This window comes from Corapipo altera, unplaced genomic scaffold (assembly GCF_003945725.1).
Source record: "Corapipo altera isolate COAL_440 unplaced genomic scaffold, ASM394572v1 65, whole genome shotgun sequence".
Lineage (NCBI taxonomy): Eukaryota > Metazoa > Chordata > Aves > Passeriformes > Pipridae > Corapipo > Corapipo altera.
In genome coordinates, this window is record NW_020884891.1 from 5,736,938 (window position 1) to 5,754,656 (window position 17,719).

General features: G+C 43.0%; 1 protein-coding gene across 2 annotated transcripts in view; it reads left to right on the forward strand.

Annotated features, from left to right (window-relative positions):
* Positions 1–17,480: 17,480 nt before the first annotated feature.
* Positions 17,481–17,719, forward strand: part of MOSPD1 (motile sperm domain containing 1) — a 13,995-nt gene continuing 13,756 nt past the window's right edge. Inside the window, exon 1 of one of the 2 annotated variants that reach the window (XM_027645138.1) lies at positions 17,481–17,590. The gene's annotated coding sequence lies outside the window, so the exon portion shown is untranslated. The remainder of the gene's footprint in view (positions 17,591–17,719) is intronic. The other variant, XM_027645139.1, reaches the window with a different exon arrangement.

Here is a 17,719-nt window from a genome sequence, read left to right on the forward strand (position 1 = left end):
TTATTGACTGTGCATAAATACTGCACTATAACTGTCATATTTAACCACAAAGAGAGGAAGCTGTATGCTCAGGAAAATAATCCGAGGCAACTCTGAGGTTTCTCATCTGTCTTCCACGCACTTCAGAAAAAGCAGCCACTTAGCAAAGGGGCATAGTCCAGCCATCCTGGTTTCCCCCCCTCTGCCCCAGACGTGTGTTAACCCCTTGCTGTGCACAGTTCAGAGAACCTTTCCTCTTCCTGCAAGATTTTTATGCAATCCCAGCTAACGCTGCCCACAGTCCAAAGGTGAAAGCCAGATCACCACAGCCTACGTAACAGCAGGCACAATTTTCATTTCCATTTTGCTTTAAAGACCTATGAGAAGGGGTTGAGGAAGTGATTGGTTGCCTAAGATGGGGGACTGTTTTGCAATAATAGTAGATAAGCAAAATTCTGACAAAACATCTCTGAGGAGACATAAAGTGATTCCATGAAGCAGCACTTTGAACAGCAAAGCAAGCTGGAACAGATTTCCAGGCAGGCAAGGCTTTCCATATGAGAATAGGTTTCAAAGTCCAAGAGTCTCTCCAGAGAAGAAACAACATTCGGAATAAAACTTTGAAAAACATTCTGGCTACTGAAAAAGAAACTGAAACCCTCTTGGTAAATTTAGCAGACCGAAGAATTGAGTTACTCTAAACCTGAAGACAAGAAAAAGAAATTAAAACTGTACACATACCTATGCAGGGAGATACAGAACTGAAAATGTGTGCTTCAGATAAGTGCATCTTTGTGATGAAACAGCAAATAATATCAGATTAACAGGGTAGGTGCCCCAGCCCCAAGCCCCCATATGCCCTTCCGAGTTCTTCCCACATAAAGATTTCTCATCTGTCTTCATAAATGCTGGGAGACAGCAGAGCTTGTTCTGGGGGGGTAAGAGAAAGGAAAGGGAGAGGGATTTGTGGCCGAGAGAGGAGCCTTACACCAGGCAGTCACAGCCACTGGAAGCAGGGGCTCTCAGGCCAGGGATGCTCCGACCTGAAGGTGCATTTGAATTGACAGCCAGCCAAGAACTGCGTGAAATTCCCCGTTACTTCCTTTTACTGGTCTTATGCTAAGTGTTGCTAAGCTGTACCTGGGAACCAGGCCAAATCAGCTTGGGATCTTTGGATGAAAAGCATTAAAAAAAAAAAAAATCCAGAGTATTACCCATGTGGAAAGCAACAATATGAATTAAATGGATGTGCAAAGTAGCAGGATTTGGATTTTATTATATTCTACAAGGTAAAATATAAAGACAGACTAAAAAATTGCCACTTCGGAGGAAAACTACATCCTTCTGCCTGGGTTTCTGTGAGGAAGAGTCATAAAAGCAGTGTATCGTTACCAGAACTGAAACCCGAGAATACACATTTTTAAATAGACTGGAGCCAACGGGGACTGGTTAGGAGAGTCATTTTCCTGGGCTAGGCTACACAGATTTGTGCCACTGAGTGAGAAGTTCACACTGCTCCATCTATTCCCTATCAACATTTATTTTATGACAAAGAATACTCACGTGGGCTGGGGACCTGCTCTGAACTGACAGGATTCATCATAAAGAAAAAGCCACATGTGGCTGTTTCATTTCTGGACACTGTTATGATTTTTTACTATATATGTGGCCTGCCTGCAACAGAAATTCTCCCTTACAGAGTTCAAAGTATCTCCCACAGAGAAAGTTTATCTAACCTGACTGTGCACTCCACATCCTGCTTGTGCCTGATCCAAAGTGGACCAGGCCCTGCTGGAATCCTGAGGGAGCCTCAGCCCTCCAATTTCAGCTCTGCAGGTCACTTCTCACCTCTCAGCATTATTTCACTGCACTGGGAACACCCACTGGCATAGCACCTTGTGTGTCCCACAAAAAAAAAAATTAGGGACAGTCTCCTAAATATTGAGGGACAACACTCCATGGGATGTTAACTCTGTGCTGAGGGCACCTAAAATAACTTACTGGTCCCAAACCAGAAATGTGATGTATTATTTAAGGATGAATATTAACATTTCCAACATGTCCATAACAGATCATCATCATCATCTTATTGAAACTGAACACTTCCATGGCATGAGTATATTTATCATTATTCAGTTCCCAAAAACAACCCTTAGCTACCACAGAAAACTCTGTGCAATAAAAGCATAATATTTTACCATAAAGAGTTTTCACAAAATATTTTTTTTCTTCCCAAAGGAATCCCATATTTAATCCTAAAGACTATTTGTCATCAAAGACTGTCAAAAGAATAGACAGAATTATTCACTTGGAACACTAGCTTTGGTGCCATGTGAGCACTTGCTGGCTCTGTTATAAACCTTCACCAGCATCTTCCTGGCCTTCCTACCTTGGTTTCATCAGCTGCACAAGTGCTTATTTTGTTGGTTTCACTATTTTTTCAAAACCATTTAAAACTGTGCCAAGCCCTCTCTGCAGAGATGAGAGGAATCAGTCCTGCCCTGCAGTTCTCACAAGCTAATTTCAGCCATGATCTAATGAGTGGGTGGTAACAAGGCAGAAAGGCAGGACAGGAGGAAAAGGCCCAAGCAGCAGCGGTGAGGTTGGCAGGAAACTCAACAAAAAGCAAGTGCACATGAGAATAAAACAAAGATCTTTTTATTCTTTAATATTTATATTTTTTTAGATAAATAATGAGGAAGAGGAAGTGAAGACTCATCTCCTGAGGTATCTGGGAGATGTTTGGAAGAAACAAGTTTCCAGGAAGACCTTAGGCAGGGACACAACCCCATCTTGTGAGAGCAGCTCTCTGTGTGGTGGCATGGAAAGAGGAGATGGCAGGAGCAGACAGCACAGTGCTGCAGCATTGCCAGCAGCACAGAGCAGATGGGAAATCCAAAGAACTGAGACACAACAGCAAGCAAGAAATAGGTGAGCAGAGTCTTGAAGAGTCAGCTCGAATGTGACGAGGTAGGACAAAAAGGCACAGGGTGGAAGAGCTGTGTGATTTTGCCAGACAAAGGGCAGAAAGGTGTTCCCTGCAGATGCTCGTGCCTGGATCTGAAGACATTTGCATTTGCCTCTCTCACATGGGGTATTTATGCCAGATAGGAACATATAAATATAAAATTAAAATGTGGTCTCTCTTTTACTCCTCTGTCTCTTAAGATTTAGGCACAATAGAAGGTACTGTGCTTATTCTGGACTAAGTAGAATAAAAGAACCCTGCTCTCTGTGTTAATGCTGCAGACCTTGCTCAGTACAGACTGAATTACTGAACTTCCTGATCTCTCAGATCCCAGTTTTGTCACTTCCTTACACTGACTCAATTTTTGTGTATTAAATTTGAAGTTTTGTTGGCAGCAAAGAAGAACTTCAAATGCAGATGCTTCTTCTGTTTACTCGCTGCATGCTCTTACCTAGTTTTGGGTACGAACACAACCTCAGACCAGAGGGGGTTACAGGAACAAAGTTTCCTCTTCAGAATCTTTTGGCAATTTCCAAGAGCCAAAAGGTAATTATTTTGGCACAAAGAAGCACAAAAAAACTTTTTCACTATGGCATTCCTGTATAGGGTTTTCTTGACACTTTCACCTGAGAGGAAAAAGAAGAGAGCAGTAATAAAAAACCCACTTTTTTTTTTTTTTTTGAGATACAGGACAGCAGTTTCACTACAAGAAGAACTTAAATAGACAAAGGCTCTTCAAGTTGGAAAAAAAAGGTGACTGCAGAGAGAAATCTTGGCAGTGTGTAAAATGTTGAAAGGAGAAGGTAAATGCAGAATAATTGTTCACTTTTGCTTGCAGTACAAAAGCTGAGGGGGCATCCAACAAAGGCATTTAGCAGCAGGTTTAAAACAAACACACCCAAAAGGAAGTACTCTTTCCTACCGTCCATAATTACCTTGTGGCAGTCAGTGCCTCAGGAGGTTGTGGAGACTGAAAATGGATTTTAAAAGGCATTAAAAAAATTCATATGGGACAGTGTGATCAACAGCAAATAAACACCGTAGCTTTGGTGAAACTTTGGGGTTTTCAAACCCTTACCCAGCAGATCCCAAAGCTGGGAGGAGGCACTAAGTCAAGATGATTCTGTACGTGGCCTTTTTCTCCCTCACTAAGCATCTGCTGCTGGCTGTTCCTGGAAACAGTGTGGCAGTTCCTGTTCAGTGCTGAGCCATGAGCCGGAGTGTTGCACATCAGTAATGAGCAGCAAACGGTTCTCTGCATTCTCCTGCCCAGCTCTATCTTCCAGCAGACTTCCTGTGAGGGCAGGAGATGCTTCTGGCAGAGCTTTGCAATTCAACCCTCCCCCCTCCTTTTCCCCAGAGCAACCACACTTATAATTGTGCAGAGAAAGAATATTGCATTAGCTAGTGAAGTGCAAATTTCAGGTTAAACCAAGGCAGATTTCAGTCCTATCTTTTGGGATTTAATTGTAGCTTTTATCTCATACTTAAAGGCTAGAAAATGCAGCTGCCTCCATTATTGGCCAAAAAGCTTGTCAGTCCCAAATAATTATTTGGTACTTTCTACAAAAAAAGAAAGGCAAGGCAACCAAACAACTGTTCTCCATAGCCAAGTAAAAGTAACAATTTACCTCAGACAGCAAGGAAAAACAAACAGAGAGAAAACCCAGAAACTCCACCCTGAAGTCACTCCATTTAATTTTTAAAAAATAGTAACTACAATAAAAGATTTTATACGCAACGTTCATATAAAGGACAAGAATTTCCAATTATGATTATGCCCACTTTTTTATTAAAAAAAAACCCCACAAGGCTGTAATAATGCCAATTCTCTTCCAAACATTTCCAAACTTCAACTATTCCCTATTCAGCCAAACTCATTGTATTTACAAGGAAAATCCAACCGAACTGGGAGTTTGTGCCAGCTGTTTCCCATGTCACAACATGCTCATTCATCACCCCAACACTTCTCCAGCCTTGCACAACACACTTTCCATGGCACCGCCAAGCCAGGGACAGGCAGCTTGTCTCTTACCCCCCCTTCTCCCCCATTCCATCTCCCCGTGCAATCTCCCTTTTTATCCCAACACACACATCCAGCTCCCTTGCTTTATCATCCAGCAGAAATGCAGAAAAGAAAGAGGGGATAAAGCAGCAGAGAAGGGGGAAGAGAAAAGGACATGGTAGGTGATTGGTGCTGAGCACAACCTTACATATATACAAGAAATGAAACAGAATTAAAAATTCAAGAGGGAAGACCACAAAAGCCTAGTGACAGGCTAGCAAGTAAAAAAGTGTTGTAAGATACTGGTTACTTGAGGTTTCCACAGCACTTGTATTCTCAGCTTTGGAGCACAATAAAACAAAAAAATATGAGGCAAGTGGTACACTTACACTAAGGCAGGGGGGTCCTGAATTGTTCAGCACCCCTGCTAATGTGGGTCTCCTGGGGAGAGAGTCACTGAGACTGGACTGTGTCCTTCAAGGGTTTCTCAGTGTAATGCCTTGGAGTTTCCTACTGAGAGCTCACAGCCCCTTTACCCTTCTCCAGTTGTTCAGGTCTTCTCAGTGCTCACACATGTTAAGGAACACAGACAAGAGAGAAATTAAAATGCAGGAGAACATATGTATAGAGGCAAAATAAAGAAACAAACCTTTGAAACGTTGTGAAAAAAAATGTGTAGATCAAAAGGAAAACAAGCACAGATAGAAATGCAGTTCTACAAGGTTCCTCTTGTTCTTTAGGAAGATCCATCATGACAGAAAATGCATAACTTCATCCATTGAAACCATAAATTACTCTTTGATACACATAACAAGAGCTCAGCTGAATTGTGTCCCAGGCAAAGAGAGTCACCTGATAAAGCTAAAATGACCACAGAAATAGAAGTTAGCTTTTTTTTTTTTTAAATTGGAAATTAGCACTGAAGAGAGTATTTAGCCATTAGACGACTTTAAAAAAAACAAAAACAAATAAACAAACAAAACCAAACAACAACCCAAACATGATAACAATGTATTACATCTCAGTGCATTGAGGCACACTTCAGAATGGTGGAAACAAAGGAAAAATTAGCCTCAACCTTCCAAGGAGTATTTTAGTGAAACACAGACGTTTCAGTTAATGGGCTTTGACTGTGGGTATTTTAGCTCTAGGCAGTCTCGCCTGGTACACTTTGAGCTTAATTCTCTGAGGTATCAATCACTTGAAACTCCAGATGAACTCAGGAATATCAGCAGCTGATGCCTAGTCAGAGTCAGGCCCAGCTGCCCCAAAATGGTCAATAAAAGAGGCATTAAAAAAATGTGAATCCACCAAGGCTTTGATAACCAGGAGTTCGTCCATAATAAGACTTAGAGAGCAACAGGACCCTAAAACTGAGGCTATTACCTGCCATCACTGGCAGAGAAAAAGCCAGAAAATAGAAAGACTTTTGTCCTGATAGTGATATCCAAACATATTCTTTTCCAAATGCAGTACAAGCTGCAACATGCAGCACTTCTGCCTGAGGAAGGGCAGTCCCTGGGCCTGAGGAACAGGACAGCACCTGTAGCCATGTGGGTTGTGATTCCTACGGGGAATGCAGCTGGGGCCAGTGCATTCCTTGCTAATTAAATACAGTCCCAGGCTGCCAGCCAGTTACCCCTGCAACCCTCCTAGGGCCACGTTTGCAAACCTCTGGTCAAATAAGGGATATGTGGAGCATTTAGAAGGTAAGTAAGCTCAAATTTAAAGCGTTGCTGCATACCAAATACAACCCTAATATTTTTCTTACATGTTTACTATTTTCAAGCGAAAGCACTAAGGGCTGTCTGTCTGGGCTTGTAATTCCCATTGCTTGCAGTCTCAGAAAGTTGTCCTGTGGACCCTTGGCCTCCAGGCTCTGGGACTAGCATATCCACAGCACCCCCAGCTCTCAAGGAGCTGGTGATGTGGCAAACAGGGAGGGCCATAAAACAAGGTAGGGCAGTGCTGCAGCAACACCCCAGAAAACTGCTGTACCTGCTGTGAGTGTAACATGGAGACTCCTGCAGTCAGTGCAGCTCTTTGTCAAAGTACAAAATGAGAATCTTATCTTTTTCAAAGCTTTCCTTGAAACACTATACAGAGCTGCCTGTGTGCAGGCATTATCCTCAGCTGCTCCTTTCCCAGCAGATAGGCAAAGAGTGCTATCTGATTTCAGAGGCTGGGGCTACACTCTGCTTTCTCTCTCTAAGTGGAACTTTGCCTTAACACCATTAAAACAAAGCCAGCCCATTTAAGAAATGGGACTCTGCAGACAGTGGACTGTAGGGGTTTTCTTACTGTTCTTTCTTACTGAGGTTTGCTTTTTCGTCAGAGCCTAATCATTAGTTTTCCAGAGGTACAGAACATACACATAACTCAGCAAGGCAGCAGGCAGTGGCCACATCCTGCCACAATCTACCGATGAGGATCTAAACAGGTGTGGTAAAAAATCCTCATTTTGTGATTACTCTCCAACCAAGAAAGCAGCTGGGAATGATTCTGTCACTACCAAGTCTTCCCACACACCCTGCTTTCATCTTAATTTTTATTCATAGGAACATGCAAATTTCCTGTGACATGGGCTGGAAATTGCTTCTACTGCATCTCCAAAAGACATCAGAGGATTTCAGCATCAGTCACCACTGTGTTACATAGGCCAAAATTTTGATGGACAATAGAGGAAAAAAAATCCTGAACCAAGAATTAGCCCAACAAACATACAGAGAAACTCAGTCCCCCCTCTGGAAACCCTGCTGCTAAGGTCAATGAAGCTACAAGCAAACTGTTTCAGCAAGCCCCACAGAGTTACATGTGCCAATACCCCACATTGCTAGTTCTGAAGATATTTTAAGAATGGTTATAATCAGAAGTAGGCAGGCCTCAAATACAGCAGCTGAGCAAAAACTCTGAGGGCTTGAGTAGCATGGAGGCCAACCTGCTGCTTCTCCAACAGGATCCCTTTCCTTCTGAATCTTGGGAGAGAGGGACAAGCGTGTCAATTTTTGAGAATTCAGTGAAGAAAGTATGAATTTCTGGCCTCAAAGGCTAGAGACTATTTGCTGCTCTTTCAAGGGGACCCAGACTTTATCCAGTGGCTTAAGCCATCCCAGGTGTCCACCCCAAAATCCTGCAGAGAAAGGAAAGAAGATCCAGTTAAAACCAAGCATCCCCAGACAGGAAGAAGCTTTCCAGATGAGCCCCGATCTGGTTTAGGATCCTAACAAATTGAAACCCTTCTACCGTCCATAATTACAGGCATGTCAGACATCTCCAGTAATAATTAAATTATTAGCTTGTGTGAAAATTGAGCCTTTTGTATCTCAGCAAAAACTAAAGAGGGGAGCATAAACAATGAATAAGACTGAGCAAGTGATGCTTTCCTGTTACTTGTCTAGTTGCCAATATTTTGGTTTAGTGACAAATATTAATCCCAACTGTTTAACAGTCATATAAACCAACTCACATCCAATGTGCTTCACATGGTGTATTTTATTCGCATTCACTGAGGGAGAAATCAACATCTAATCATTAGGAGCCAAAGGCACTTTTGTCATTGAAAATCACCTTGACTGCTGTGTGCCCCCTTTTCTTCATCACTCAGCATAATTTTGACTATTAGTTACAAGTTTGAATTTTTTTTTTTTTAATTTAAGTTAGGTGACTTTTGCAGTCTGATCTTACATTACTTACACAGAGCAATACAGGGAATAAAAGGCAGAAATGAGAGCAGAACCTCCATTTCCTTACTTAAAGCCATGAGCTTTAACCGTTCTCCAGTCCTGCCTTCTTTACTGAAATAGTAAAGTATAAATGCAGGCAGTTCTGGTGTTCAGATTATATGATCCCAGCCTTCCTCTTTTGTTGTTGCTCATTCATCCTTTTTATGTAACTGTTGCCTTAGCTGTGAAACCCATAAAGGTCAACTTGACTGTAAACTGTATCATTGGGAAGAGTTATCAAAATTGTGGACAAAGCGTACAAAGTTGCCACCAATTTCCTTGATTTTGGGGAGAAAGCATGTTGGTAATGTTATTCTAAACACAACTGCTTCAGTGAAAATACTTTTGCAACCGAATTTACTGCTAAGATTGGGTCTGCAATAGGGGGAAGCTGTAAATAAACAGCACAGTCTTGCTAATGACTGTATAGAGGACAGAACTAAGGTCAGACAGCAGTGCCGTTGTTTTCAATGAATTCTGTGGATCTGATTTTATCTTCCATTGCTATAATTTCAGTGGTATTATCGACTTTTATCATAATATAATCTAAAGTTTCCCAACTGTACACTGTCTGTCACAGTAAAATATTTCTTGTGAGTGTGATAAGACTTTGGTGAATTTATAAGTATTATTACAAAAAAGTACAAAGAAGCTAAAAATAAGACTACACCAAGTGCAATATGTGTGTGGTCTATACCAAACTATGCTCCTAGTGTAGTGATGGGGAAAGGAGTGACCCAGGGCTGCACTAGACTAAGAGTTTTATGAGGATCTGTCCTTCACTTATGCTGGAAACACCTTTCCCAGCAAAAGCCCACTTTTACTGTAATGAAATGCTTCAAGTAATCAATAATTTTATCAAACCTTCATTTTAGAGGAAAAGGAAAACTTCTGAGAACATCTGGTATCTTGTTTCAATATTTTCTCTCCAAAATAATTTTCCTGTGACATGTAGCACAGTGCCTATAAACATGGGGTTGCCGTGCTGCAGTGCAAGAGACTCTAAATTAAAACACACATTTCAGCCTATCCACCATGCCTTTGTTTTTATCTTCTGAAAACTGCAGTTTTACCCCAAATAACAATAACTAAACTTTGCAAAAGCAGTGGAAGAGATCTCTTCCTCCAGCGTTCATGGTGGAATTTCCTGCTTTTTCCCATTTCTCCCTGGAGCGAGGTGGGTGCAGTCCTGCAGGGAGAACATGGAAAGGAAGGCTGCTTTCAGGGCTCATTTTCCATGTGGATTTGCAGCTTGGACTGGCGTCACCTGGCTTTCCCCACGCTCCCTCCCGAGCTGGCATGCTGGTGTCTGGCTGGGCTGCGCTCCTGGGGCAGAGCTGAGGAGGAGGTGGAAAGCAGGCTGTGGAAATGCAGTGGGAAGCGAAGCGGGCCATGGCGATGGCAGCGGGAGGGATGGTGATGGCACAGCGGGGAGTTCCCACAGCAACCACTGCACAGGCAGCACCCAGCGGGCAGAGCCTGCTGCTGAGCGCGGCAGGAAACCGTGGAAGAAAGGTTACAAACTTCAAACAGACTCCCTCCCCCCGGTTGCAGTTAGGTGTAATTTAGACCCCCTTACTTAGAAGCCGTGACCCCTGAGCTGAGCCACCCCTTGGGCTGCACTCAGACCGCGTAGGCACCACAGGTCTGCAATTAAACCCCAGGTTTTGCATCAGTTGTCCTGCCAGTGCCAGAGGAAATCTGGGAGCTTCACTGCTGTCCCTGTCCCCATGGCATTTTGATGAGTTTCAAAAGGGTGGTTATATCTTAGAGTCGGTCATTACACCAAAAAAAAAAAGGAAATTCATTTAAAATAAACTTTGTTATGTTTGCATTTTAGAATAAATGTAAATTTGCACCAGAATTGATGTGGAATGAGACTTACAAATGTGTTGGTACAAGCCTGCATATAAGGCAGTCACAGATGATTGATACGATGACTGATACTATAATTTAGCTTTTTATGCAGTTTAAATGAGCACTCAATTCTGTACTCTTTAATCACAAAGTGGCATTTCATCTCAAGAGTAGCCAGCTGTAGTTCAATAAAAGAAAGACTGCCCAACAGGAGTGGGCAAAGTAGGCTGAGGCCTCAAAAAAAATCCAGATCAAAAACATTGTTTGAAAAATGAAATATTAATATGGGCAAGGTTTCCAACTAAATGTTTCCTTTGGTATTTGTTCAAGTGAATGTTATACCTCTAGTGGCAGGAGAAGTGAATTATTTAGCATAATGACGATGGAAAATTCAGACTACAGTTAAGTAGTTTCTACATCTTGGCTATAGGTATGTACATAGAAAAATGCATGTCATTTTTGAAAAATGAAATCTTAAATCCCCCTGTCTGCAATTCACTCTGCTCAGATCCTGAAAGCCGAGCAAGAGACATGAGGAGGCCTTTCCAAGTTAAATACAGTAATTTGTCCAAGTAAAATGACAGAATGCAGGCTCCCACACAGTATTGGGATGCACCCATGGCTTCTGCTGAAGTTACCAGATCTGATCATTACCTCCCCTAGAAAGAAAGCTTATTATAAAAATGCTAATGTACAGCCCATCCCTGCAGGCACAAGGGAAGGCAAACTGCAGGTTACAGCTGCTGCTCTGGGAGGGAGGCTCACAGCAAGACTGGTTTAGGCTGTGACAGTGCTGGGAGTCAGTCTGTGGACATGTGTCTCCTCCCAAATCCAGCTGTGTTGACAGCACAGTCCACCCCCAGTCTGCCCAGAGGCTGGTGAGCATTGCCCAGCAATAGGTTACCACCCCTCTGATCTGGATATACTTGTTTGAGCAGTCCCTAACCTATTTCAGTGAAAATCAGCTGGGCCAGCAAACTCTTATTACTTAAAATGTTAGGCCATGGTTACACAGACATTTTTTCTTCCCTGCAAAGGAAGCTTCAGCTATTTCTAGTCCCCTAATCTTTGGCTACACTTTGCCTCTGCATCCCCCACTTCAGGGGTCTATGCACTATTTTGTCTATTTTTATAAACCTAAGTCATTGTTGGGGGGGTTTTTAAGTTGGATTCCCCCACTCCCCTGATTCACTTAACTGTCTGTGCCAACACAACAGAGGAGATGGTAAGAGGTCAGAAAAAACGTCCCAGGGGTCCCTACATGAAATTTATCTTCAGGATAAATGTCTTGAGGAAACCATGGCCTATATTCCCTAATCGCCTTCAGAATTTGGCCTTTGGTAAACTACATGACTCAAGTTATTTTACAGTCACAGAAACAATCATCTCAATTTCCTGTTAGTGTCACAGTCTTCAGACCCACCAAATTCAGTAGGATCTCCATAATCAAAGAGTTATTTTGGCCTGGGCCTTCATGTAAGTAATTCAGGATGTGGCTGTTGCTGAGTTGTACACCTCCCATACACAGTTTGGAATATGCCCAAGGCAGGTTGCTTCTAATGCCTGGAGTAAAAGGGGTCACTGTAATACCTGGTGGAGAAATAAATCTTAACCACTGTGTGTGCAAATCGGGCACAGGTTGGATCTGCACTGATAGTGTCTTCTTTGAGCCAATGCACTTAGATTATCTGCACTCTAAGCTTCTCATTGGTGGCAGCAAAGCTCAAATCCAGAATTTTTTGAATTTCCAGGTCAGAGATCAAGTCCAGCCCAGTTGCCTCCCAGGTCTCTCTTTTCTGCAGCATGTTTGCAACTTACCAAAGGCTGCACAAACTAAGCATGAGACCATCTGCTTAGCAGCAACAACAGTTCCTTGTTCTCGACTTCTATCCTCTTCAAATCCCTTGTCTTGGTCCTGCTGACCATAATAAGGAACAAGTTCAGCAGGAAGGACGAGTGTTCTCCGGAGTAACTCCCAGCTGAACTCCATGAGGAAGCCGGGAGCCTGCCTTGGCGCCGTGCTCAAGAAACAGAGCGTGCAGTGTGGAGAGCCCTTCAGAGAGCGGCCAGGATCAGAGGGAGAAGGACAAACGGTACCTGCTTTTAACAACAAATCCAAATATCATTTGCTGAGGTGATAGCAAAGCTGCCCTGCCTCTCCCCCAGCCAGCTGCACAAAGACTCAGCAAGTCACGCACGTGGAACATTTGTGCAGCCAAGGTGCAAAATGGATCATATTAAGTGAAGCTTTTAATAAGATTTTGATAACAATGGTTTTTATGTTAATCTCCAAAGAGTTTGCTTTTGTAACATATAACTGATAAGCATATAATCTAGTTTTAATTTAATCTCTGCAGGTGTTTCCCAATGGTAAATGTTAAATTTTTATTGCTTCCTTAGGCAGTAATAATAGGGGAAATGTCTGTAGGGCTCCCACCATCCATTTGTATGCAGATAGCATCATACTTTATAATAGCTGTAAATCTGACAGGATAGACTCTTACTGTTGAGATGATATTATAAATATGTGTCAACACTGAATAAACATCTTTGAAAGGAAAATAAAATAGAGATGTTATTAGAGGTCTAATGAAACAACCATAACCGCTTATTTATAAGAGATGTATGCGCACATCCTTGGAAAAAACTAGAGCCCATGCTGGGTTTGCAGCTTTCCAATGAGCAGGACACAGAGATTCTCAGCAGGGTTCTGCAGACAACGCAGAAATAGATCCAACACTTCATAAAGATGATGACTGCCTATAAACCTCTAACTGTTTGTTCTCTCTGAGGTTTCAAAGTGATTATAAATACCTCAGTGTCTAAGACTCAATTATGGCTTCTCTTATACAGCTGAGGGATCACAGCACGTCAGGAGCTCCCACACCAAGAACCGCAAGACACCAAGTACAAGCAAGTAAACCCTGATACCTGTCTGAAGTGTAATGCAAACACTTTGTGGGCAAAATTCACTCAGTACCAGACCTGAGAGGGACTTGATCCCTTAAATAATATACTGGCCTTATTTGCTGAGCACGCATGAAACCTGCTCTTGTTTACATTTAGTGTTTTAAAGACAGCTACTCTTTAGGCTATATTTTCCCCAAATCACTTTATCTGTTCTGCAGCAAATGTGGCTCTCTGGCATGCTGTGTTCCCAGTGTCCATAGGCACATCCTCAGAGAGCTGAGCTAAAGGACTCCTAAGGTGGAAGTCGCTTGGCTTCAGCCATTGGGGAGCATGGGCAGAGAGATCTTTGAGCTGTCTTCACTCTCCTATACAGGCATGCCCAGAAAAGGATTACACTTTAACAGAGGTCTAGATATTTCCTCAACGGTGCTTAGATATGTGGCTCCCCAGGTCCACATCATTAGTCATAAAAGCAAACAGTCTAACCTCTGACACGAAAAATACACACTAGTATGTCTAAGTCACCAGTGACAGGGAATGGCAGTACAGCACACTGCCAAGGAGGGGGGGGAAATTGAAAAGCTGACACATAAGCAAGTAAAAAAAAAATCTTTTAATGGTAAATTAAAGTTACAAGAACAGCTTGGACAGTTTAGGTTGAGCAATTCTTGCTTCTGTTGTAAGTCAGAACACGTATGCTGCTTTAAGGTGGTAGTTTGAATGCAGTATTTTGTTTCTTCTGATAGTCTTTTAAAGTGAAAAAAGTATCTTTTATGAGGACTTAGTTTTATAAATTGGTATTAATTAGAAAGAAAATTCAAATAATCTTCTGCAGAAAGACAAGATTAAAAAAATCACAACATGGGCATGAATGGAAAAGCAGATACATCATTTGAAAAAAACCAAATACGTCATTTCCTGATTGTCTTCAAAGCCTAAGAAGATCTGCCATGTTGTGCCATGGAGAAGGGAACTGTCAAGAAAAACAAAATATCACATTAAGAATAAGAATTAAATGCATTATGAGCTGTTGGTAAGATACAGATACATAAAATGTTGTGCTCACTCATTCTTCTTCTATCAGACTTTGTAAAAATATTCTAAAAGTTATTTCATGTGACTGCTTCAGACTGAGGATTCATTAGAGGAGGTCCCTAATGAAGTGTTTGCAGTCAGACTCTCCAACTACACAACCACCACACATGTGCCAATGTTCCAGGCCTAACTGGGATAGTGGTAAACATAGAACCCTCTGCCATACCCTCTACACCTAAATAATACACCGTGTCTTTATGCCATGGCAGATAAGTGGAATTTTTTGCTAATCAAGTATGAAAAATTACAGGAATCAGGCATAATGCTGTGTTTCTCATAACTTAAGAAAATCTTCTCCATGATAAATGAGTTGTGAGTCTCCTGTATAAAGTATTTAAACAGATGGATAATCACCACAGCAACCAAAACCACCACAGAGTCATTCAGGAGCATTCTCTATCTGCACACTCCACTCTCAGGTTTCATGCTGTAAGGAGGCAATATTTTATGTAACAGAAGTCTAGCCAATGCTTTTAGGTAACTCACAGTGATTTCCAAGGTATGTTAAAAAATCAGAGGACCAAACATTAACTACAGGGACAGCATTTTTTTACACCTCAGATCACATTTGAGGTGACCTGACAAACTTGTTGCAGATTTTTTGCTGTATCTTATGCCTCTGCTCCTTTGCATCTGTATTTCCGTCATCTTCTCCATCCACATTTTCTCCTCTCATCTTTTCCCTGCTCTACCACCATCATAACAAGGACTGCAACCTCAATCTGCCTATGATCCCAGAAATAATTAATTACTCAGGCAGAATAAAGCAGCCCAAAAAGGAGAAAGTGAAAGAAACAATAACCTAATGATACAAGAGAGAACTTCCCACAGATCTGAGATAATCCCAGTCACTGCCACACAAGGCAGCAGTCTCCATCTCCCACGGCGCAGCTGAGCAGCCTTCCCACAGCACACAGAATGTGGGCACCCTGCACGAATCCTCAAATCCTCTCCATCATTTTCCATCCCCCTGAGGCAGTTGAGCCTTGCTGCAAGGCAGGAGAAGAGCAGTGGGACCGGTGCCAAGCCAAGTTTTTGTGTGTGCCCTAAACCAAACAGCTCTGGGATATTTTAGCATACGTCAGTGCTGGTTCAACAGCGATGGCACACACGTACCTTTAGGAATGTCTGGGATGGGCAGGATCTCTCCCAAGGGCACGTTACTTGTCAGGGATGGGGGTTTGTGCTCTCCAAAGTAACAGGCACTAGCAGCAAGGACAGAACACCACTGACTCCTACTCACACACATGCAGGTTTTCACACTGAATTTGAGTTAACACAGGGATTTTAAAATTACAAAATAACCTGGAAACAAGCTGCAGTGATAGATGGGTGGGAGAGGAAGGAGACTGCCATGAGTCCTGATTTCAAGAGGTGTATGCAAACATTATTAAATACGTGGCAGAACAAAGTTGAATCCTGGGAAACTTGCAGAGGAAGATAATAAACCTGCTTTTAGAGAGTCTGAACTTTCTTTTTAAATGAGCTGGATGAACTGGAAAATATCCACTGTGGCTAATTAATGTGCTTCTAAGTCTAGTCCTTTTAAATTAGGTTTTTTCTAATTTCATCATTCTATTTGTTATTAACTTAAATATCTCTGAAGCATGTTTATGTCTGCCACTTGTCCTGAGACAGATTTCCAAAATCAGGAACACCCTGCATTGGATTAATACTCAGTAAAAACATAATAATTTTCTGAACGTATCCTGAGAGGCTGAAGTCTGGTAGTCCATTTAAAAACAAGAATTCCAGTTTATTTTTAAACATGTTAAAATCTGAGCTGATCGACACTCATCAAGAAACAAAAAACCTGTATTTTACCAGTTCTCACTACATACATTTTCAGAAATTCTGACAATATAATAATTTCTATATGTAATAATTTAACAATACTATGTAATTTGTGAATTCTTAATGAACTACTACCAACCATTAGATCTGCAGAAAAAGGTAATTGATAATATACACAACTTGGCTAAATTAGAAAATACATTGTTTAGAATTTCTTTATTTAGTGTCTTCCACGACTTTAAATAGACAAAATGTGTTGCTTCCTGTCCTGGATTGTTTCATGGTATTATTGTGAAACGTTCATTGCTGCTGTGTTTACTTCACCACGGATGTGTGTTCATTTCACTGGTGGGTAAAGCCTGGTAATGGGTAAAAGATTTTGCAATCCTGCTGACTGGATGGCTCAATATAAATCTTAATTATCCACCTGACTTGCAATGAAAACATTCTGCTGCATTAATAATCTTAAAATTGGGGATGATATTGGGTGGTGATTATGCATGGGGTTATTTTTATTATACAGGCCTTAAAAGCCGAAGTTGGGAAGAAAACTAAAGGAAGATGATATAGTGGATAATGCATAAAATGAGCTGAAGTCCACAACTAGTTTAATTTAAGGAAAGAGGAACAGAGAACAAAGGTAACAGGATGAGAAGCTGTTGACAGGGACAGCGTGCCCCATTTAAGCCGTGCTGCCGTGTGGTCATGCAGGTACGACTGAGTTGTCAATACTTTTATTGTGATTCACGCCGGGTGGGACACCGACCCTTCCACCGCGGGACGTGCCGGCGATGGGCAGCACCGGGGGGAGCCGGAGCTCCGGAGCCGCAACCCCAGGAAGGAAACACGGCGGCCTCGAGGAGCCGGGAGAGGGGAGGAACCCCTCCAGGACGGGTTAAACCTCAAGAACTATGAGATGAGGTAAATTACTATTAAAAAACACCTTCCCGCAGGTGAGGAGCGGCGGCCCGGCCGTACATCCCGCGCTGCCCGCGGAGCCGGCGGGGCTGCCCGGGAGGGCGGCGGGGGACGCTCCGAGAACCCCCGCGGTGCCGGGGCAGCACCGAGGGGCGGCCCCGGGCAGCGGCCCCGGACACCCCCGATCGCGGGGAGCCCCGACATGGCGGCGGGGGCGGGCGGCGGGCGGGGCGGTGACGCGGCGGCGGCGGCGGCCGGTCGGTCCCGGCAGCCCCAGCGCTGCCCGCAGTGACGGGCGGACAAAGGGGCGCCGCGCCAGCCCCACCGAGCGGCCCCGGGCGGGTGAGTCGGGCTGGGGGACCACACGGGGCACGGGGCGGGGGCGGCGGAGCCCAGCGAGACCCCCGTCCTGCCTTGTGCTGCGCTGTCCCGTCCCGTCCTGCCCTGTGGCGGGCGGGCGGCCCCGCGGGC